Source organism: Callithrix jacchus, chromosome 14 (genome assembly GCF_049354715.1).
Source record: "Callithrix jacchus isolate 240 chromosome 14, calJac240_pri, whole genome shotgun sequence".
Taxonomy (NCBI): Eukaryota; Metazoa; Chordata; class Mammalia; order Primates; family Cebidae; genus Callithrix; species Callithrix jacchus.
The window spans coordinates 43,347,955-43,371,192 of NC_133515.1; the positions used below are offsets into that span (position 1 = coordinate 43,347,955).

The 23,238-nt window shown below is 41.2% G+C and overlaps 1 protein-coding gene and 1 long non-coding RNA gene across 4 annotated transcripts in view; both read left to right on the top strand.

Annotated features, from left to right (window-relative positions):
* TGFA (transforming growth factor alpha) overlaps positions 1-23,238 on the top strand; it is a 105,135-nt gene that overhangs the window by 51,886 nt on the left and 30,011 nt on the right. The gene's annotated exons all lie outside the window — the stretch shown is intronic.
* Positions 19,997-22,038, top strand: LOC144579271 (uncharacterized). Its single transcript, XR_013526509.1, has 2 exons — positions 19,997-20,041; positions 21,188-22,038. It is a non-coding gene; the product is annotated as an uncharacterized LOC144579271 (long non-coding RNA).

The window sequence follows — 23,238 nt, forward strand, 5'->3', positions numbered from 1 at the left end:
AAAATGCTCTGCATAGGAATGAGCCCCGAGTGCAATGTCTGACACAATAGATCCAAAATAAACGTTGAGTAAATAAATGAATACTGGCTCTCAGTAGCTCACCAATTTCTTTATAAAGAAACAAAGTACAGAAAGTTAACATGGCATTGGGCTTACTTCTAAAAGTGCAGGCCACAGGCTGTTGGCCTAAGAATCACCCAGGATGCTTGTAAAAATTAGAGTTTACTCCAGACTAAGCGGTCAGTCAGGAGATGTTAGGTTATGCTGCAGTGACAAAATTTCACTGGCTTGTCAGCAGGTTTAACTCTCAGTCATTCAGTGTCCACTGTGGGCCCTGGGACACTCCCCAGGAAAACTGATAGTTCTCAGGTTAGACCTCCATATCAGCAAATGGGATCCATCAACAAGCTGAATGCTCCCACCTAGATATGTGTCACTTGTCAATGCTCACATTTCATTCTCTGAAACAACTCATATGGCCATACCTAACTCCAAGGAGACGGGGAAGGTCTCTGTGTAGCTAGAAGTAGAGGTGCGTGTATATTGGTAAGCAATGGGAATGTCTGCTTCACAGGCCAAATGCAGATCTTTGAGGTGGGGCCTGGGGATCTGCATTTTTAACTCCCCCGGTAATTCCTATTCACTGTACATTTGAGGACCATTGAGTAGAACAAGAGTTCTCAACTATGACTGCACATTAGAATTACCTGGGGAGTTGTTTTTTTGTTTGGTTGGTTGTTTGGTTGGTTCAGTTAATACTGAAATAAGCTGTTTTTAATTATTTTTCCTCTTGGTTTGGTTTGGTTTTTTTGTTTTTTTCTGGAGATGGAGTTTTTCTCTGGTTGTCCAGGCTGGCGTGCAATGGCACAATCGTGGCTCACAGCAACCTCCACCTCCCTGGTTCAAGCGATTATCCTGCCTCAGCCTCCTGAGTAGCTGGAATTACAGGTGCATACCACCACGCCTGGCCAATTGTGTATTTTTAGGAGAGGCAGGGTTTCTCCATGTTGGTCAGGCTGTTCTCAAACTCCTGACCTCAGATAATCTGTCCGCCTTGGCCTCCCAAGGTGCTTGGATTATAGGTATGAGCCACCACACTCCGTCTTACCTGGAAGTTTTGGAAAAAAAAAAAAAAAAAACTAGTATCCCGGCCCCACCCCAGAGATTCTAATTTACAGGGCCTGGGGATGGCATCCAGACATCAGTATTCTTTAAAACCTCCCCCAGGGATTCTAGTATGAGACCAGGGTTGAAAACCACAGGTATAGGGAAAAAAGAGGGAAGGACTCTTGAATCCCGACTCAAATACAGAATGAATCTGGTTTTGCATGTACGTTGATGGCAGTAAAGATCAAATGAATGTAAAAGCATTTGTCCACTATAATACAGAACAAATACTGGCCATTATACACTGGCAGGTGTGGACTTTTATGCAAACTAGATCTGTGCAAGTTGTCATATATGCACGACATGATCTCACTGCCACACAGAAAACTAGGAGAGGAGGGGCAGTGTCCACCACACGTTTGCACCTGCCAGCTTTTATAGTCAGTAAATGCGTGGTCCCTTCGACTTCCTTTCCACTCCACTTATCTTCATAACAAAGGGGATAAAGAGAAGAAGAAAACTCATTCCATGTCTTGTTTATTTTTTCTCTCCAGCCTGTTCCAAAACCCGTAGCCCAGGCCCTGTTCCCCTTACTCTCTGTTCAACCTGAAACTGGTGCCTCACACCTCTGATCCTCTGCAACTTAATATCCTCCTCTTTCTGCAGCCTGTTTCCCACCTGCCACCCTAGTCCCATGCCAGGAAAGGCAGGGCTGTGGGGTGGGGGGCGGGGGGGGGCATGCCTGCTGGCTGATGGCTTAAACAGCATAAGGAATCCATATTCTCGGAAAATGTGTGCCCAACTTTGTCCATGGTGGTATTGTTGAGAATGGCAGATTCAGCAGCATTCTGTTGGAGAGGTGAGGTATGCAATAGGTAAGACCAGCTTTTGTGAGCTGGTCAAGCTCTTTCACCCACTTTTTAAAATATTCTGTTTCTTGTAGATTCTGAGTTCTCGCCAAATGATTTGCAAACAAGCTCTTGGAATGCTACTGTTATGTAAACTGGAAATTGTACCAACGGTCAGTTTTATTTGGTTATAAAAATACCACATTGGCTTTCTTCCATTGGCAGAGCTAAGAGTTAATACTGAAATAAGCTGTTTTTAATTATTTTTCCTCTTGTGTCTAACAATTTTCAAGGCAGATTAATGCAAGAGTACCTCAAGTAAATAACTGTAACATCTTTTATAAAAATACAGATTTGTGCATTTGACGTGAATTAGCTTTAAAAAATATGAAAAGAATTGCTCAGCCTGGACAGCTATGATATAGTTCTGTGAAATGATTCTTCCTGGCCAGACTGACATGGCTAAGGTTCTCAGCAGTGGAAGTTTTATGTCAAGCAGGAGATCACAGGCCACCGCCTTTTCAAAAGCTGGAGGCCATTTTCCCTGGTCCTACCCACCAGCCTGACCCTCCTTTCCATAGCTGGTTCTTAATCAGAAGTTAGCAGGGCTGGGATGCAATGTGCCCAGAGGAGAAGATGCTCAAGGAGCTCAGTTCCTTATAGGCAGGGACCAATGGTGCAGGCTTTTGTTATTTTAGTGCCTCCCATATAATAGGTACAGAAAGTGCTTTTCATTGTTTTGTGCATGGTATTAGGTCTGGTTGTGGACATCGGAGATTCACTGAAGTGAACAAAAATGCTTAGCAATCTTAAAATGAGCCTCCTAAGTTAAGATCTATGTCATATACTTTGTTGCAAAGGAAATAGTTAAAAATGTGTGTAAGCTTCTGGTTTAAACAGCAAACCCAATACTGCATCCCTCATATCAACAGCTACAAGAACAGCCACCATAGTAACATACTCTCAGAGTAAAGTCCAAGTTCTCCCTTGCCCTGCAAGGCCCTGCTGGGAGGCAACACTCATTCTCTCTCCATCTGTAGCTCATACCTCTTTCCTCCTTACTTTCTATGCCCCAGCTCCCTGGCCTCCTTTCTTTTTCCCAGATGTATCAGATCCTTCTCTAACTTCTAGGCTTTGCACTTGCCTTCCTTCTCCCTGGAATGCTCTTGCCCCAATTTGTCCAGTGACTAACTCATTCATGTCCTTTGGGTCTCAGATGTGCTTCACCATTTCAGAGAAGTCTTCCCCATATGGTGATTCTGGAAGTAGCTCTTCATCACATCTCTGTGCATTTCCTTTGTAGCACCCAGTGCTGTCTGCAATTATTTCGTTTGTTTATTTACTTATTATTTGCCGGCCTCCTCCATGAGACTTAAGTTCCTTGAGGGCAGTGACTTTGTCTGTCTAGTTAATTAATGGATCCCCAGTGCCCAGCACAGTGCGTGACACATTCAAGACACTTGATATTTTGTTGAGTGAGTAAATGAATGAAGGAAGTAAAGAAGGAACACTATGCACCATACCAAGTCCTTTATATCACCCATTTCACCTTTGTAACATTCTCTATTGATTCATGGGGAAACTGAGCCCCAGAGAGTTTCAGCGACTTGCCCAAGGTCAGAATTAGTAAGTCACAAAGAGCCAAGATTTGATCTCAGGTTTATCTGCCTACAAAGGCAGAGTCGGGTCTGAGGTTATGGTTCAATTGAAGTTTTTGCCTCTTTCTGTATCTTCATAGGTAAATTAACAGGAAGTATTCTGTTTTTTCCTGTGACTCACAGTGTTTTGTCCATGGCCTTTGAAATAGGTCCTTTCCTGCTGTTTTCTGCAAAAGAACTTGGTGGTAACAAGAAAGGGTTCTGGTGGAAGCATATTTTGGAGGGAGCCGTGGAGATTTGCTTGAGCATGAAGATTATGAATGACTCTTATTTGAGAAGCAATATGTGTCTTAAAGTCTCATTTTTAGAAAATAATAAAAAATAGTTTATGGCAGCAACTAGAAAGCAGTGCCCAAGCTTCAGATAACAGTGACAATGCTCTGGTAACACCACCCCCTTCCCTGCCATCTCGGGACCTTCAGGTGCACAGGGTGCGGCAGCAGCTTTGCAGTGTTGCTGAGATCTCCGCTGCGGCCAGGCTGCCCGGTGCTCAGGAACCTCTGGTTGGAAAAGAGATAAACTGCTATTTCTACAAATTATATAAGTATGTATCAAGTAAACACACACAAACCACCACAAATGGCTATGAAATCTTAAAAGTAGCCAGTAGAGTACAATTAAGAAAACAGTCTGTAGTTTTCCTATAAACGATCAATAACCAATTAAAAATATACTGAGCAGGAGGGAGGAATTGGGAATTATTATGCTATTCAGAGGGCAGAACATTCCAGTTATGCAAGAGGAAAACATTTATTGATCTGCTGTATAACATTGTGCTTATAGTTAATGATATAATATTATACACTTAAAAGAATCACCCTTGAATAAAAATAATCATAGTAACTATAAAAAAATATACTGGAGAGAATCAGCTTCAAAATACTTACAAAATATAGACTATAGACCAAGTAGGGATAATCTTCAGAAGATGTGTCAGAATCTATTTGAAGAATACCATAAAACTTTCCTTTTAAGGTAATTTATTTGACTAAAAGAGAGACCTGTGCCCCTGGGAAAGTAAAAGGTTATGAAACTGTTCTTTCCGTTATTACTTTAGATACCCAAGGCAGTTCTAGTTACTCTTTCTGCAGGATTAAGATGAATAAGGGGGAACTTAACTAAATGATTCTAAAGTTCATCTTTAAGGCACAAGAAAATGCTGGTGTAAAATGTGGAGGGATTTGCACCTCCAAATATTAATAAACATTGAAATGCTGAAATAATTAAAACATTACAACACTGGGACAAGAATAGACGCATTCATGAGCCAGCATGGGAAGCTCCAAAAGAAACCCAGCTATGCATAAGTTGACATGTGACAGTAGCGGCATTTCACATCCATAGGCAAGGAGCAGATCATGTCCCAAATGATTCTGAGATGGTAGGTTAAACATTTAAAAAGAATCTAGATCTAAAAACATAATGACATTCTAAAATAAGTTGTAAGTGATTGAAATACTTTTTAAATGGAAGCATAAAATTTCTCCAAATAAATAAGTGGATATTTATATAGCTTACACAAAAGGACTAATCAGAACACTAAAGACAGAAACCATAAAGAAAAATAGATACATAAAAATTATAATATTCTGAACATCTCCTGAAAACCACTGTAATAAAATCCATAGGCAATATTTGCTAGTGTTTGAATCCTAAAGAGGATTTATATCCTTAATATGTAAAGTACACTGGCACACCAATAACAACAATTTTAACACATCAGTAAGAGAATAAACAAATTATTGGAATACACAAGTCACTAAAGAAACACTACATACAGCCAATAGACATAGAAACAATGTCCTGCCTTACTAGTCCTCAAAGAGATGCAAATTAATGAGATAGCATTTTCATTGCTCAAATTAGTGAAGATAAAAATAAGCGCTGGCATACAAAGCAGATAAGGCTGGAGACTCGTTGGGTGTATAAATTGTACAACATTTATGAGAGCCATTTGATAATACTTATAAGGCTGAAAAATAAGCTCTACTTATCTGTTGGCCCAGAAATAACACCTAAAAATTTATCCTAAGGAAATAAGCATGGGCGGATTTGTGCCAAAATTTAGCTTAGTGTTCACCGCAGCCAGATACTTATCAGGAAAACGCCAAGTACTGAGATGATAAGAGATGCTGGGGAAGGGTTCACATTGCTTTGGAATGGATGAGCAGGGCCTGTGTCGATGTTGTTAGACCACAGAGAACATCTTGTGCTCAAGTCACCGGCAGAAGCTTGAATGAGTATACATGTAATTGGCAGTGATGCATTTGGTGGTTTATTGTTTGGGGTGTTTTTTCTCCCCATTTTGATGAAGGTTTTTCAAGTTTGTATCTTTCAAGTTACTTTGGATTTGGGGCCAAATTTCTCAATGGCACACCTACTTACGTTGCCATTGCACACCTACTTACGTTTGTGTGGACATAGAGATTCGCTTGAATTTCTGACTTGTGTTGGCCCTTGGCTTATAATTGTATGAACAAAAAGTGCAGATTTCCTCTTCCTGCTTCTCTAACTTGTTTTGCATTTTAGAAGGGATATCAAACAGGAAAAATATTTTTTCTACAGACAACAAACAGATGATTGAACAAACAGAAGGAACTTCTTTTCATTTGGTGCAGAAGGCTGAATTGTGGTCCCCCAAAGATGTCCACCTTATACCTCCAGAAACTCTGACTATGTTACCTTACATGGCAAAAGGGACTTTGCAGGTGGGGTTAATGACCTTGAAATGGGAAGAGTATCTTGGATTATCTGGGTGGGCCCAGTGTAATCACAGGACCCTTATAAGAGGATGGGAAGAGGGTCACAAACAAAAGAGAAGATGTGATGAGGGAAGCAGAGATCGGAGTGATGGAGCCTCAAGCCAAAGGATCCAAGCAGATTCTCGAGGGTGGAAAAGATGAAACACTCTCCCCTACAATCTCCAGAGGGAACCAGCCCTCATAGTGATGACACCTTGAGTGGAGCCCCATAAGGCTCATTTCAGACTCTGACATCCAGAACTCTGAGATGTATGTGGGTGATTTAAGTCACTAAATTTGTGGTGATCTGTTATAGCAGCAATGGTGCATTTAGAAAAGGAGGAGAAATCAGATTTTTACTAATGTAGAACATATGCACAAGTTGGTCCTGAGTGGGAAGTTCAGAGGCCTAGATTCAAGTCCCAGCCTTAGGACGTCACCTCTCTAGAGCTCCTTTTCTTCATCACTAAGATTCCCTTCTTGCTCTGAAGTTCTGTCCCTCCTTAGGTATTTGTTTACCATCATTAGATACGTCATTGTTATGGCACTGGTAAGTATGGGTGAGGCTGCTGAGTAGATTTTAGTTCATTTGTTTTGAAAGCTGGCTACACTGTTGGTAGCATTTTCCTTTTTGGGGTGTGTGCTTGGGTGAGTGGTGTATTCTCATATAGGGGATTCTGGAACATTTCAGAGGGTACTGTGGAGGCAAACAAAGGCGTATACAGAGGTTAGAAGCCATCAGAACCAAAACAAATTGGAAGTAGAGGCTTCACAGAGTCTCCCATAGTGGTCCTAGGTCTTTCTACAAAGATGTCCTAGAAGGTCCCTCCTACCCAGACTTCTACGCCAAATCACTGCAAAATTTTGCACATACAGAATGAGAGTTTGAAGCTATAGTGTCATATCAAGGCCATGCAGTGGAACTGCCCAGGTTTCCCTGGTCACTTGTCCAGAAGGGAAGGTGGGCCTCCTGAGACTCCTCACATGCTCTCTGAAAGCCACAGTCAGTGCTGTTGAAGGAAACTGAAATGTTAATGGTGAGAGTTACTGCTTGATACTACAGGGCATATGGTATGTTCAATAACTTGGTACATGGAGCATTTGGGTTTTATCATATACATTCTTTCATCTATATATAAGCCCAGGAACCATAATCAATATTCATTACCATTTGAGTTTAATATATTAAAGATAAATATCTACATATATTTTTCATATTTGTATATGTGCCTATAGGGAATGAAAGCTACATTTAAAAAATTTTTAATGAGAACAAATTTTAAAATGAGAATGAATTAGGCTGGGCATGATGGCTCACGCCTGTAACCCCAGCTCTTTGAGAGGCTGAGGTGAGCGGATCATGAGGTCAACAGATTGAGACCATCCTGGCCAATATGGTGAAACCCCATCTCTACTAAAAATACAAAAATTAGCTGGGTGTGGTAGCATGCGCCTGTAGTTCCAGCTACTTGGGAGGCTGAAGCAGGAGAATCACTTGAACCCAGGAGGCGGAGGTTGCAGTGAGCCAAGATCACACCACTACACTCTAGCCTGGTGACAGAACAAGACTCCATCTCAAAAAAAAAGAGAGAGAGAATGAATTAATCTTATAACCATTGGACACAAATTGCTATAGAATTTAGCATTCATACTAAATGTAAAGTTCGTTTTTATGGGGGAATAAAATGAAAGGCACCTTTGTTTTTCAGAGCACATCTGAAGTCGTTATGACTTGTTAACCCAGCATGAGGAGAGGTTGTGAAATGGAACCTGGGTTTTGAAGTTAAAGATGAGAATATGGAAAACCCCTACTTTACACAAATTCAGTTCAATAATCAAAAGGGATATCCAGAAACATCAAGGTGAACAAAGCCCTGTACAATGAGAGAAGAAAGCAGAAGCCTGGGCTTTGAATCACCAGACAGTCCTCGGATCCTGGCATGGCCCTGGTGCCAAGCAGCAGAGCATCTTCAGACAAGTCACTTAACCTCTTGGTTCTGTTTCTTTGTCTATGAAATGGGAAAATAATGCTTGCTTGCCTGATGATAGTGAGAAATGGGGCATGCAGCCACTCATCTCTTGTCCACACTGGACCTCAAGGGACCACAGTCCAGCTGAGAAGATGCCAGGGCCATGCTCAATTGACCATGATCCAAGCCAGAGCCCATTAATTCCTGCTCTAGAATCCTCTCCCCTGGGCTCCACCTTCACCAGGTGTAGAGAAGGAAATGCCACTTCAAGAACCTGTTAAGGTGCAATTATAAGCTATAGGGTAGCTCAAATCAACATAGGACAAGCTTCTTCTCTCTTCTTCCCTTCCCAGCCCCTAGCTGTGTCAGGTCCCAAAGTTTTGTCTATATTCTTGCCTTCCCCCATTTCTTCCCTTCTTGATACTTTTTCTTCTCCATGTATCACCATAAACTGGAGTGTGGGTACCAACCTCATGCAGGTCTAAGATCCTGTGAACATAAGGCCTGACTTATTCATGGTTTTTCTTTTCTGCAGCATCTAGCCAAGTTTTCCTGCACAAGGAAATAGCTAAGTTAATATTTAGTAAGAAATAAAAAATGTAGAATTGAAGGTCCCACCTACAAGAAGTTGAAGATGTCCATTGTGCAGCTCATTTACTGGGTTTTAAGCACTCCTGCGCTGTGATATATGGAGTGCTGCCCCAGGACTTCCCAAGGGATGAGGGTAGGAAACACAGAGCCATGGAATCCTGCACAGGGTAGGGAAAGCATATGGGAGCCTTTCCTTAGGGGGCCGGAGGACAGCAGAAAGTATCTTTTGCTCATGAAGGAAGAACCTTTCCAAGAATGAAGGTAGTGCCAACAGTCATGTGCATGGGACCCTGTTATGCCACTGTCTCCAGGGAAGGGGCATGGCTGATAAGGGACAGGGTAAGAGAGAGACTTGACATTATACACTTGTCCTTTTTGAATTTTCAAGAAGATAAAGGGAATAAACTTTTTTAAAAACCAAGTTTCCTATAGGCCAGTTCACAATCCAGAGAGACTCATGGAAGCACAGGTGGGCTTTGGTGAAGCTGTCTTGAGTTGAGTGGGCTTTCCTCACCTGGTGTGATATGGATGATTTCTCCTGAATCATGTCAAGCTGAAAAATTTGGTTTGGGTTGGGAAGGCTTTTGGTTCCTTACACTTTACTGAACTGAAAGCCATTGGTCCTGGCCAACCTCCCCATACCTTATTGTTGCCCTGCCTCAACATGGGTTTGTCCTGGGGGACCCCATTCCAACCCCATCCCTGACACTACATACCAGGCTGCTGAATAGCCTGAAAGAAGCACCATCCCAAACCTCCACTCATTATCCTCAGACCCAATCTCAGCAAATTTGCTGGGTTTCTGGTGGGGCTATGGGAGCTGACAGTGCCTTCTTTATAGGAGTTCAATTAAAAGTGGATGGGTAGGTGGGTGGGTGAACTCTGTGCTGCCTCTGGGCTTGGACTACAGAATGCTGTCAGTTTTTCTGCTGTCAATTTCCACTGAATATGGTCATATCCTATACAAAACCTGATCTGGTTGGGGAAACCTGAACCAAGAATCACTTTCTATTTTCCTGAGTCAATTTTATGAATGGCTTGAATTGAATGGAAAAGCACTAATTGGTCCACAGATGTAGCTACACTGTGTTTTTGTTAGTGAACCTCAGGACCAGATAAACAAAAAAGCATGGGAAGCACCATAAGCTGAGACTTGTCTTTGGAGCTGACATCCTGTCTAGGTGGCTGGAACGTTAGGGCAGATGTCTTTTCATAATTCACCTATGAGCTGAAAGCAAAAGAAGGCAGGAAGTTAGAGAGAGACCAATTCATACCCCCTTGATTATTTACCCAACATGATGCTGAAAGACATTTGTGTTTTTTGGAAGTTCTATCCCCTGGCAGTGAAATAAAACCTCCTTTCTAAGCGGGAAAGATTGATGTCCAACTACATTAAAGGAGCGTGTGAGTAAAAGGAAACTCTGTATTCTACAAGTGAACACAAGAACTTCCACTGTGCTTATGTAACTGTAGTGCGGAGCGCATTATCAGACTGAAATTTCCAGTGCTAAAGGAAAATTGTGCTAAGGCTGAAGCACAAAAATATTCCCATTTGCCATGATTTGAGAAATTACTATATGAGGAGGTTTTGTTTTAATTGGTCACAGGGTAGTGAGAAGATGGGAGAGAGAATGTTATCTTTCATCTTCTCTGAATAGTGCAATTCATTATGATTTTCTCAAGTACATCATTTATTGACACTATATGGCAAAGACATCAGATTCGTGGTGATATGTTCAATTTATTTTCAGTAAATATAGTTGTTTATAAACTTGCTATGACTCTATTTATAGTCCAGGAAGGGATTCCTCATTGTTTCTTTTAATCTATTTATGTGTATACTAGACCAGTGGTTCTCAAACTTTGCTATATATTAGAATCACCTGGAGTGTTTTTAAAAATCCCATTGTCCTGGCTGCACCCCATAACAATTCAATCATTATCTCTGGGTGTGGGGGTTGTCCCTGGCATGGTACTTTTCCAAGGTGATTGCAATGCGCATGGAAGGTTGAGTGGCAGCAAACCAGAGCCACATGTCTCAGCCTACAATGTATGGAGGACTCTCCTGCGGGCCTGGTTAAAATGCAGAAGCGGATTCAGCAGCTCAGGGGTGAGGCCTGACGCTCTGCATTTCCAACAAGCTACCAGGTAACAGCAGTTCCACTTGTCTGGGGACTACACTTCAAGCAGAAAGATCCTAGACTTTAAAAAAAGTCTTTAAAAAAGAACATATAGCTAGACACTAGATTGTAGTCACAGCGAATATGAAATGCCACACAGGTTCTCACTTGTCCCTTGACTGCTTTGTAAACAAACAGCAATCCACCACAGCCTCTATCCTTCTTTTCCTGTGAGGATTTTTGTTTTTTGTTTGTAAGCACCAAAGGAAAAGCCCGTCTCAGACATTGCCTAATGGTTTTCCTGTCCCTGACAACATCAGTGACCCCTGAGTTGGAGGCTGGGATGGCCCCGCCTTGAATGGGTGGCGACCGTGTGGTTCTCTGCCCAGCAGCTCACCGTTGTGGGAACATTCCCCAGGCAGCCCGGAACATCCTGGTCTCGTGCTTCATCTGGTGGAGAGGAGAGATCTTAGTAAACGCTGCGTGGGAGGAGGAATGAAATAGGGAGAGAATGAGGTTAAGAAATGGGTGTGTGAAACACCAGGTTGAGCGAAGCCAGGGTGCCTCTGAGCAGCATTCCAACGCCCACCTTTCTCTAACAGCTGGTGAGAGAAGGTGCTCACCTGCCCAGGGAGCCTCTGCCTGTGGCGACAGAGCCGGGCGCCTTCTCCCCAGGAGCAGACAGGCAGCACAGACCACCAGGATGCATGTGCACACAAGTGCTTAAAGAGGCCCTGCCTCCTTGGCGTGGCTCTGGGTACATGGCCTGTCTGAACCTCACTCTGGGGCCTGGAACAAGGGGATAGCTCCTACCCATGCCTCTCACACCCAGACCTTCACAAAAATTCTCCTTCCGTTTACCAGGAAAGATGTTCTAACTCTGTACCTCCTCCCATGCCTTCTCAGCTCCTAGGAGGCTCTAAGTTAAGACCAAGACCCCTGAGTCAATTTAACTGGAGTCTTTGATTATCCTTTGAACCAGAAAAATCTTAGAACTAGGCCCTCTGTGTTTCGAATGGATTCTGTAGAACTGCCACCCCAGATGGAGCTCAAACAAGCATAAAAACTTGCTCAAGCTCCATTTTCCTGCATCACTATCTGTAGTCAAGAGTCTACCTCAGTTCCTACTTTCCAGTCACATTGGATTTTATCTGCCATCCCCACACCCCCACCACCCTGCCTCTGTACCTCTGCGCACACGTTCTGCATTGGGAGACTAAGCCCACGTATTTGCTGTGCCTTTCCAGATCTCACATTCAAACTCACTGTCTCCAGGTTTTCTCACATTAAACTGGCTGCATTTCAACAAGCACCCCTTTATTCTTGATTCCTTCAGCATCTAACCATTCCATTAATAATGGACATAACATTTGAAATCCCATAGGGCTCCTCAAAGGACTCTCCCATCCTCCGTCTCTTTTTTGATAGAATAAGAATTTTAATCTAAAAGGAATCTTGGCTGTGTAGACCAAATCGCTTGTTTTACAGAGAAGTAAACTGAGACCCAGGGATGGGAAGGACTTGGCAAAAGTCATCCAGCATGAGCGTGACAGAGCTGCCACTGGGACCCGTGCTGCCAATTTGGAATCTGTCGTGACATCTTTCCAGCCCTGGCACACCCTTCCAGCCTCCAGTGTGTGGTATTACATATAGTAGGGTTTGGTGGCTGGAGGCCTCTTCTTTTTCTGTCAGGGATAGTTAAAAGTAAGCTGAAGGGTGTTACACAGAAATAATAAATCCAGAGGTGGTGGTTGTATGCAGGACTTCCAGGGAACTTTACTGCAGGGTGTACCACAGAAATCTGAGTAAACGGAGAAGCATAGCACCTTTGTGACTAGGAAAACTTCTGGTTGTAAATGAGCCCGTTATCTCTGACTTCATGTTTAATTATAACATCAGTCCCCTAAAGGTTTGGATATGGGGGAAAGAACTTATAAATGATTCTAATGGTCATCTAGAAAAACAAATGGCAGAATAGTCAAAATGTTTTCAAAAAGATGAGGGGTAGGGGCAAGGCGAGATGACAAACTTATACTGCCAGATATTAAACATATCACAAGTTACAGTAAATAAATGCTTTGGTGCTGGTACAGAAATAGAATCTCAATGGAACTAAGTAGAAAGACTGAAAGTTAATACTTAGCATATGATAAAGGTAACATTTCAAATCAATAAGGAGATGATAAACTATTCAACAAATGGAGTTAGGATAATTGGTTGGCTGTTTAGAAAATAAATACACCTTATGCACTAAAATATAGATGGTTTAGAATTAAACAACAAAATAATGGAAGCATAGGTAAATATTTATATAATCTTGAGAAAGGGGGCTGGGTGCAGTGGCTCATGCCTGTAATCCCAGCACTTCAGGAGGCCAAGGTGGGTGGGTCATGAGGTCAAGAGATCGAGACCATCCTGGCCAACATGGTGAAACCCCTTCTCTACTAAAAATTAGCTGAGCATGGTGGCATGCACCTGTAGTCCCAGTTAAGAAGGAGGCTGAGGCAGGAGAATAGCTTGAACCCAGCAGATGGAGGCTGAGTGAGCTGAGATCACACCACTGCAGTCCAGCCTGATGACTGAGTGAAACTCTGTGTAAATAAAATTTTTTAATAAGGGGAAGTCCTCTAATAATGTCAGGGTGACTTCTGCACAAACACAAGGAAGACACAAACCACAAATTATTTGTAACATATGTAACGGGATACAGAGTTCTTATTCTTAATATTTTGAAGTACTAAGCCTCTATCTGCTGGGTTCAAGCTATTCTCCTGCCTCAGCCTCCTTCTTAACTGGGACTGCAGGTGCATGCCACCATGCTCAGCTAATTTTTAGTAGAGAAGGGGTTTCACCATGTTGGCCAGGATGGTCTCGATCTCTTGACCTCATGATCCACCCACCTTGGCCTCCTGAAGTGCTGGGATTACACTTTCAAGTAGACAAGAAAGAATGTATCACTAGAAAAGTAAGCAAAAGATATAAACAGCTAATTAACCAAAGTTGATAATCATCTGAAAAATCTACATCAAGAAAATGCAATTAACATAAGAGATTCCCATACATTTCCATGAAATTGATGAAAGGGGAAATGAAAAATATCTAGTATTGGAGCAGTTATGAAAAAACACTCATCTCCTCAGGGGAGTGTATATTGTTACAAATTTCCTGGAATGCAGCTTGACAAAGTGTCTCAGGAAAATGAGCATTCCTTTGCCAAACTAATTCTACTCTCAGAAAAATAATCATAAATGTGCATGAACAAAGATCTACATAGAAGGCTATTCAGTTTCATATAATACTTCACAATAGTGAGATATTGGGAAATTATCGCAATGCCCAATAAGAGGAGGCATGGTTTAATAATATATATTAAATGAAAACTTCAACCATCAAAGATTACCATGTCCATATTTAGCATCCCTAATCCCAAAACCTGAAATCTAAAATGCTCCAAACTCTGAACCTCTTTGAGCACCAACATGATACCACAAGTGGAAAATTCTATACCTGACCTCATGTGGTCACAGTCAGATTATAGTGAAAACTTTATTTCATTCACAAAATTATCTACAATATTGTACAAAACTACCTTCAAGATATGTGTATAAGGAATATATGAAACAAATGAATTTTATGTTTACAGTTGGGTTCCATCTCCAAGGTATCTCATGTCTCATATATGTATATAAAAATACTCAAAATTTGAAAACATCCAAAACACTTCTGTTCTCAGGCATTTTAGATAAAGAATACTCAACCTGTAGCATAATATTTATTGAGTTGGGGAAATGTTCATGAGTGGTATCACTTTATTCCCTGTTAGGCACACAGGAGAACACAAGACAATGTTTATATTCCAAAGATTTCATAGTGGTTATCTATAAATGGCTTTTGCATGCTTTGGGTTTATTCTTCTTTGTACTTTTCTGTTCTCTCAAGTTTTCTCTCTTAATTAAACATGTATTGCTTTTGCAATTTCAAAAGTGATTAAAAACAAGAACTAGGCAGATGTGGTGGTTCACACCTGTAATTCCAGCACTTTGGGGGGCCACGGCAGGCAGATTGCTTGAGCTCAGGAGTTTGAGACCAGTCTGGGAAACCTATAAAACCCCCTCTCTACAGAAAACACGAGAATTAGCCGGGGCGCACCTACAGTCCCAGCTACTTGGGAGACAGAGGTGGAAGGATGGCTTTAGCCCAGGAGGCCATGTTTGCCTCGCTGCACTCCAGCCTAGGCAACAAAGTGACACCCTGTCTCAAAAAAAAAAAAAAAAAAAAAAAAAAAAGACAAAAAAAACACAAGAAATGAATAAAGGCAGGGGGTGCAATTGTAAGGATCTTGTTGGAATTTGCTTAGATTTTTTAAGAGACAGCTTAGGTATTTGTGGTTGAGGTCTTATATAACCAAGAGGAGTATACCTTAGAGGTACTGAGACACGATGGAAGGAGGCAAAATATCCTGCCTTTGTTCTCTGTGCCCTTCGTCCCTTAAAGGCCACGGTGGAATAGGTCAGAATATTCATTGTTTCACCATCTAAGACTACAGAGGTCATTTTTGGCACATTGGCTGTAGGCAAAATATAGACCTCCATCTGCAAGAAGAGTGTCACAAGTGGTAGGTGAGAGAAGGTCCACTCCAGTGGGCAGTAGAAAGCGATGACTTCCTAATGTAGCAGGCTAGGAAAAATATGTTCAGGGCATTGTAGTTAAGGTACATACTTTGTGAGCTTTTGCCTTTCAAATACCATCAGCTCGGGACCTGGGAGTGTAGAAGAGTCCTCAGGAGGAGGCAATATAATTGTGAATTGTGACTTCCTGCTAAAGGATACGGTGTTGCCCCTGATGTAGCCAATTAGTAAGTATCCAGTCTGTCTTGACTGTTCATCTGAGACTTGATGGAGAAGGGCCAACACAGATAGCCACCAGAGTGGGGTGGGTGCCTGCATAATGTAATATATAAATATAGTTTCAGCTATGATGCCTTCAGAGCATACAAAAGCAGGGAAGTAAGTAAGTACACGTTTGGCAAAAAAGCCACTGAGCTGATCAGTATCCCCAAGCCGAAATTGCAAGTAGAGAAAAAAGACTCAAAATGGTCAAGCCAGAAGCTATGGAAGGGTAGCAGGGGTGGTCTGAAAACTAAGCAGTGCTCGGTTCCTTTGGATTGATTCCCAGTCCTCAGAGGTGATACAGGATTTATTTTTTAATTTCACAAAACATTAAAAAGGACTGTGAAGGTATGTGTATCAATTTAGGAAAGGTGAGCTTGAGTGAAGAAGGAAGAGCAGGAAGGCTACAGATACAGAACACGGCATTGTTATAAACAATACTTAACCACCTTGGCTAACTATAGACTTACAGCTCGCTTTGGGGGCAGTGAATAGATGAAACTTGACATTTTAATTTAGTTTCTGCCTGCGGGCATGTTGAAGAAATATTTTTGGAAAACTGAAGTAAATGAATGGTTGCAGTGAGTTGAATGGGTGATTCCACGATCCTGTGGGCATTGGAGACTTGGTGAGAGGGAATAGCATTATAGGAAGTCAGTTGAAAAACAGACCTTGTTCCAAATACATCAACTAGGGTTCTTTGGTTGCAGCAATCAATTCCAACTAACTTCAACAAAAGCAACCTTGTTGGAAGGATGTTGGAAGCACACAGAATCTGTAGGAAAGCTGGAGAATCACACTTAGAAAAGAACAGTAACCCAGATGACTCCAGGAAGCCAGGAATCAGGAATGACAGATTCCATCTCAGAACAGAAACTGCTCGACATGTGCAGTTGTAATGCATGAATTCCATCAGCATTATCTTTTTGTCTGTCTTATCAAGATTCATATTTTAGGTAGAGAGGATAGAAGGGCAGGTAGCACATCTGATCATGGTATAAGCCAGTGTAAACCTGTAGCGGAAGAGGTAATTCCCTAAAAAAAAAAAAAAAAAAAACCTGAGTGCTGTTAGGAAGTGGAGAAATGTTTGCCTGGCAGCCCCAAATAAACAAATGGGGTCAATAATAACATGGACAATTGTTTCAAGAAAAAATAAAGGGGATATCAAAAGTTATATCATCATAGATCAATTCTGTAGACAGATGGTTTATCTGAGAAATTAATATTGTCTGGATCCTGATCACAAGGTAGTCATAAGGATAGAATGTGGTTTGACAGCAGACTTTTAGATGGGTACATTTTCTGGAAATCTCAGCACACCACAGATTGAACACCTGAAAAATTCTTTACATGCCTGTTGGTTATGTATTACTCAGAAGATAAAGAAGACAACAGGGACACCTGCCTCTGTGAATGCAGTCTTCACCAGAAAGGGTAGCAAGTTGGCTTCTACATGTGCTATGCTAAGGTTTAGAGCAGTGAGAGAAGGAAACTCTAGGCATAGTTCAACTTCAGGCAATCAGAGTGTCCAAAAATTCAGGGAAAAAACCAGATGTGATCCCACAAGCATGATTCTGAAAGGGAATATGGCCAGGCCAGCTGAGAGGCTCATATAGTTCTGAGTTTGTAGTTGGAGGGTACATGAGAAAGTAAAGGGGAGAGAGACTGTAAAGAACCCAAGCGTGGCTGCAGAAAGAATTCTCTAATACATAATCTAGCAAGTTATGCAAGAACATCAAAAGAAGGACATGCCCAACAGGTGACAAAGAATAGAATAAAAGGGCACTTTGCTGAGTGAACAAGCATGTTGATGCCTCCTAGGTGGCAGGTGTTTATGAGAGTGTCAGGAAAACTGAAGGACAGAAGGAACTAGAGTTGCCCATATGGCTATTGGCCACACACAAAACCAGTGGCTTTCTAAAGATGTCTTTGGGAACAGACAGGTAAAAAAGGAAGGAATAAGTCCAACTCTTGTAGCAGGTAGAAAAGGTTAGTGCAGAACCAGGAAAAGACTATTATTGACATAATTTTGCTTTTATATTTTCTGTCAAAAGGAATAAAACAAACCAAGTAAATATGAAATAGAAGGTTGAGTAAGGATCTTAGTAAAAGACCACCTACTACTACAGATGAATTTACTCTTCAAGGGTACAGATGAATTTATTTCAATGTACTGAGAAAACTGTAGCAGAAATCACTCCATCCCTGTTGGTGACTTTTAAGAAATAGCAGCAAATGTAAAAATTTCTGAGAGAATGGAGAAAGACAAATACTTTTCAAGATATAAACATGCCTGAAGATTGTTTAGAATGTAGATGATAAAACTTGACACTCCTAGGAAAACATTAGACCAATTTATGACAGCAAATAGAGAATGAAAACCTAGGCCCTTGAGTAAATCCATCAAAATGAGTCACAGCGATTAACTTTACTTTGTTTTTAGCATTAAGACTAATGAGAGAAGTGCCACCAGGATAAAGCTGTATGAGATAATACAAGTTGAGTTCAAGGCACATGACAAAATCAAAGTATTCAGTTGGACAAAATGGAAAAATATGAATTACAAGAGTTCAGGGTTGGCTAATTGGTGAGTTGGAACAATGCCAGTGACCTCTTTAAATGAACAGATCTCCAAGCATACCCAACATGGGTTCGCCTACGAGCTTTTGGGAAGGGCAGGATGTTTTTAGGTCATCATCAGAAAACATTTGTTGATGTATTCACATTAACCTAGAAGGGGCCTCCTGGTGTGCCAGCAGGCTTTATCCTTCTTTCCTGTTGAGAATTTTATCAACAAATCAAAGGAAGACATGTAAGGCAAAGTTGATAAAATTTAGAGACGACATAGTGGCCAGACTGATAGCTGAAGTATTGGATGACAGAAAAAAGACTCGAGAGGAAAAAAAGTTTTGAGCCAAAAACAGTGGATTACAGTCAACCAACCAAGTTAAACTGAACAGTGACACATTTATAATAACAGTTAGTATTTAGGTTAAGAATAATGATTTAATTAGGAAGATATGAGGCCAAATTTGACAGTAGTTTAAGTGGAGAAACACCCAGAGGCCTTAGTTGACCACAAGCTTGTATAATCCAACAGCATTCCAGGACTACTAGCAAAATTGATGGAGAATTAAGTTATATCAATCTAGAAATCAGGTCATGGGAGATGGTTTTTGTACTGTACTCTGTTCCTGTAACCCAGAGCTTTAGAGCTAGGACTCTGAGGTCACACTGCCTGTTTTTGGACTTCCCTTTTGCCTCTTCCTAGCCCTACATCTTTAGGGAAGGCTTTTAACCTCTCTAAAACTGTATTCCTCATCTAAAACTGTCTTAACCTCTCTAAAACTGTCTTTCCTCATGTACAATGGATAGAATAATAGAACCTATATCACAGGGCTTTTATAAGAGTTCACTTAGGTAGCATAAAACTCTTAGCACAAAGGCCAACATCCAAAGTATTTGGTAAATGTGTTTTGTAGTTATTGTTGTCACCATTACTCTATAGTAGACTATTTTAAGAAAGGCACTAAAAAAAGAATCAGAACTTTTCCTGAGGTAAGAGATTTGCAGGCTTTCTTGCTTAAAGAATACTTATAGAAACTTGAAGTGTGTGATATTTATTGCTATATAACAAATTAAAATTTAGCAGCTTAAAGCAATAAACATTTATTTCACACAGGGTCTGAGAGGAATTCAGAAGTGGCTTTGCTGGGAGGTTCTGGGTCAGGGTCTCTCGTTGCGGTTGCTATCAAGATGGCAACTGGGGCTATGATGTCATCTGAAGGCTTGAGTGGGGTTGAAGAATGGCTCTCTTACAGCTGTTGGTGGGAGGCCTCTGTCTTTCCACATGGACTTCTCCACTGTGTGTCCCAGTGACCTAGCAACTAGCTTCAGAGTAAGCAATCTGAGATAGAGAGAGAGAGAGAGACAGAGAGACAGAGAAAGAGAGAGAGAGAGAGAGAGACAGACAGACAGACAAAAAGAACAAGGCAGAAGTTATAGTGCCTTTTATGACCTAGTCTCTGAAGTCACATCCCATTCTATTCCATTGGTCACACAGACCAACACTGAGACAGTATCGTAGGGGACTTCACAAAGTTGTGGATACCAGGAGGTATGGATAATTGGGAGCTATCTTTGGATGCTAGATGTCAAGGGGAGTTTAGAACCAAAAAGACCCAGAGGTTTGGTGGCTGACTACAGAAATGGGAAAGGACTGCTGTGTAGAAAGGGAGACTTATTCTGTGTGGCTTCCAAGGATGGAATTCAAAACAATACACAGAGGTTTCTGGGAGGCAGATTTCAATGTGGTTTAAGGAAGAACCTCCTAACAACAATCTGGCCCAAATAGAATGCCAGTACTAAGGTATCTCATTCTATTTGGGGCAGTAGTACTTAGTACTACCTTAGAGACGGAGCCCCTGAGAACTGGAAGAGTAGAGCACAGGCTGGGTGTCGCCATCTAGGGACACCATATGCAGGGCCCTGACTGGGGAGAAAGTTAGTTGTGAGAACCTCCAATTCTTTGATATTTCACTTCTGGATTAGAGAGAATTTTGTGAAATGAGACCCTTAGGGCTTCCTTTCTTTTAATTTAGAGGAAAAACAAATTTTTCATGGAACTATGAGGTCTTTGCTTCTGAATCAGTATGGATTGGAGAAACTGTTGGGAGGTAAAATGACCCTGGTGTTTCTGAAATCCCCTAACATTTCTTCTTTTAAGAGCAGAGTTCCAAGTTGTTTGGTTTACACTTTGACCCAGGGGATTTAAACCATGAATTCCCAACTTTTTTATGAGGCAGAGCCTTTAGATCATGGAAAAGGCAGGAATATTGGCATTGAGTTTTCCTCACTGGGAATCCTGGCACACCTTGGAGAGAGGGAGGGGGTTGCAACTCTGGGGGATATTGTCCGGGAAAGACTCAATTATCCACCATGGAAATCAGTCCACTCTTTGAGTATACAAAAATACGAGCTGATGCTTTGCTGGGAATTCCCATAGGGAGAACTGAGAATGCACTTGTTTTTAAAATAGCCTCCTGGAAAAACTTTTTAAGTGGTTGTTCGGGGTGGTGAGGCATTGTTATATTGGTCACCATGTGGGCAAATAATGTAGAAAATGTCCATAAGAACGGGGTTTCTGGGGAAATTAAAGGAACACTAGAACATACCACATTTACTCCTCCCTTTGCCCAATCCACCCTTGGACACTCATTGAAATGATCAGTGAAATATGAAACTGTTTCTAAATGCATATCAGTACTAGAAACTCTGAAGAATTTCTGCCAGTGAACATGCTTCGGTGGCAGCCCTCTTACCCTGGTCCAACAACCACTCCGCTGGAAGGCAGGATTGTCAGCAGCAGAATCATCCAGACAGCCCAACCTTGGAAAGCCAAGGCATCAGGGTGAGGGCAGGCCATTTGGATCCTGTCAGCGCCTCAATAAAGGACACAGTCAAGGCCACAATAAGTGACAAACTCAGGCATCTCACTCTTGGCATGGCATGATTGTCTGGAAAACGCTGGGGAAAAGAGAAAACTCTTTGCTGCGTACGTTGTCTCCTGCTTCTACCAAATAGATTTCTTAGGTATTTGAAGGTACTAGAATTGAACTTCCCCTTTTATGTCTGTATCTGGGCCCACGATATTGACTAGGGCCATTGTCTCTGATGGAACCCACCTTAACTCCCCATCCTGCTACATGAAAGCAGATTGTTCCCTGTAAAGATGATGATGCAAGACATTGCTGGCCACAAGAAAGGATTTCATCATATGAGAAGAGTTCTTGAGGAATTTCAGCGAATGCCTCTATTCCTAAGAAATGGGTAAAGATATTGAATAATGTAATTTATTCTTCAAGACTGAAGCTGACATTTCATCTGTGAAACAAGAAACAGCTGCAAAGCGATGACAATATGGTGACCAATTTTAAATCTACAATGCACTAATGAGCAGAAGATTAGCGTTCACAATAAATCAAATCAGTAATTTTTTTTTAAATGGGCTGGGAAATTTCTCCCAAAATTCAGGACCCAAAGACAAAGATAATGAGGAAAAAAAAGGGGAAAAGAACATATACAGATAATTCAAAAAGGAAAAAAGAAAACAAACTAAGTCTGATACAATCCTCAAAGATCATTAAAGAGAACTTTCTTAAGCTGAAAAAGACTTGTCCTTAAGATTGAAAGCATTAACTTCAGTGTAATTTAACCAGTTCTCATTGCAGAGAAAAGGTCTTCTGAGCACTGAGATGTACATAAAAACAGGTTACAAAGGCATATAGTAAATCTAGCTTCAGTTTTTTCGTCAATTATAAGCCAGAAGTCAGTGGTGGGAGGCCTATGGGATCCACAGCTCATGACCCAAGTTGTCATTCATATGCAAAGCCACATACATGATTGAAACATAGACAGATGTTCTCAGACAAATATTTCATTATGTGGATATACCTCTCACATGCCCTTCCCGGAAAAAAATCTCCAAAGAATCTCTTCAGCTAGATAACAGCTGTATCAAGACAAAAGAAAACCAAATAGGGAGGACATAATTTTTTTAAAAACAGTGATAGTGTATCCAAGTAACTGCTGTCAATTTAGTTATACCAGTACAGATGTCAAAATTAATTATTGAAATAGAAGTTATATATAAAATGAGGATATGAAATCAGATGACAGTAATAAAAACTGGTAACTGGGAAGAAAAAAAGGAGGAAGTAAGTATGCCAATTTTTTAGCTAATGACATCAGATTTCATTCTTCACATTGATAATTGAGAAAATAAACTCAATTTTTAAAAAATTTAAACATTAATACATTAAAAAGAGCATGTATATTATAAATAAATCACCACAAAACATGAAAGAAGTCAAACATGATCTTTTATACAAAAGGCAAAAAAGACAAACTACTAAAAATAAGCATTTGTAAAATATTTTCTTTTTTTTTTTTTTTTTGAGACGGAGTTTCGCTCTTGTTACCCAGGCTGGAGTGCAATGGCACGATCTCGGCTCACCGCAACCTCCGCCTCCTGGGTTCAAGCAATTCTCCTGCCTCGGCCTCCTGAGTAGCTGGGACTACAGGCGCACGCCACCATGCCCAGCTAATTTTTGTATTTTTAATAGAGACGGGGTTTCACCTTGTTGACCAGGATGGTCTCGATCTCTTGACCTCGTGATCCACCCGCCTCGGCCTCCCAAAGTGCTGGGCTTATAGGCGTGAGCCACTGCGCCCAACCCCAAAATGTTTTCTAAAAACAGGTTCGTTCTTTCTTAGTGATAAGACAGCAAGTCATTTTCTTAGGATGTTTATATT